The following is a 1,372-nucleotide window of genomic DNA, read 5'->3' on the forward strand; positions in this document are numbered from 1 at the left end:
AGTGAATGAATGACTCAAATCCTAGCATCTGGAGTCTCTGGGGGAACCAGTAAGACCTGGTGGGGATCTCGGCTTTGCCACCATCTCCCTTGGGCAACCCAGCTCTTTCATTTGCCAAGCCTTTATCTGGGACCTGTTGGTTGCATAATCCTGAAGAACTGGGAGAAGCAGGAACCAGCTGTGGTTCCTGCCCTGAGGGGCTCGAAGCCTAATTGGGAAATAAGTCTTGATATGAGAAGAGAAGACCAGCTCTCTAAGTCAGAGCTTGAACACAGGGGTACAGGGGGAGGAAAGGTGGGAGTGAAGGGCCTGGGGCCAACAGCTCTATGACTAATGCTGCTGTGCGACTTCAGGCCAGTCACTGAACCTCTCTGCTCCTCAGTTTCCTCATCTGGAAGGCAGATCACAGTCAAAGTCAGCCTTGGAGCTTACTGAGTCCCATTCGAGAGACAGGCAGGCTGAGGCCCAGAGAGGGACAAAGTCTTGCCCAGTGTCCCAGGGTGAGTTAGTGGCAAAGCCAGGACCAGCGCCCAAACCAAGGCCTGTGTGTCTCAGTGGGATGCCAGACCCCTGCTCCCATCTGTCACCAGCCACCTGAACCATTCCAGATTCTCCGGGGGCCCAATTAGCACCCAGCCCTTAACCCGCAGCTCAGAGAAAGAGCTGAGAGCCCTGAGCATGTGCCTCCTTCCTTCACAGCAGGTGGGGATCATATCTGAGTGAAGGCATCTCCAGGCCATGAGACATCTGGAAAGTGGCCTGCTGCCACTCCCCAGACTTTGTATGAACAAAGCCTCGTGTCTGTGGGAAAGACCCAGCACAAACAAGTCCGGCTCAGACCCTTTCTGCCTTCTCCTGTTCTGGCCCCCCTGGGAGGTTGCTTCACTGAACTCTGGTGTTCATATTCAGTGTAACCAACAGGTGTTTACCAAGTATCTACCACAAGCCAAGCACTGTCCTATTGGCTGGAGGTGCATCCGTGAAAAAAACATAGGTGCTCCCATGGAGCTTACATGCGATGGGAGAGACAAACACACATACTACTATTATATAATATTTTAAATAATATTATGCAGTGCTATAATGATAAGTCCTATAAATAATAATAAGTACCATAAATACATTTAGTAGGGGAAGAAGATAGTAACCAGGAAGGAGGGCTCATGGATAAAGTGACATGTGGGCAGAGACCTGGGCGAAGTGACGAATCAAGGAATGAATGCACGTATCTGGGGAGAGCCTTCTTAGGCAGAGGGCACCGAGAGCCCAATGGTTCTGGGGTACAAGGAATCTTGGCATATTTGGGAGCAGCAAGGAGACTCACGTGTGAGAACAGAATTATCTCATAAGAGAGCAGGAGAGAGACAAGGGT

The sequence above is a fragment of the Pseudorca crassidens genome, chromosome 9 (assembly GCF_039906515.1).
Source record: "Pseudorca crassidens isolate mPseCra1 chromosome 9, mPseCra1.hap1, whole genome shotgun sequence".
NCBI classification, from domain to species: Eukaryota; Metazoa; Chordata; class Mammalia; order Artiodactyla; family Delphinidae; genus Pseudorca; species Pseudorca crassidens.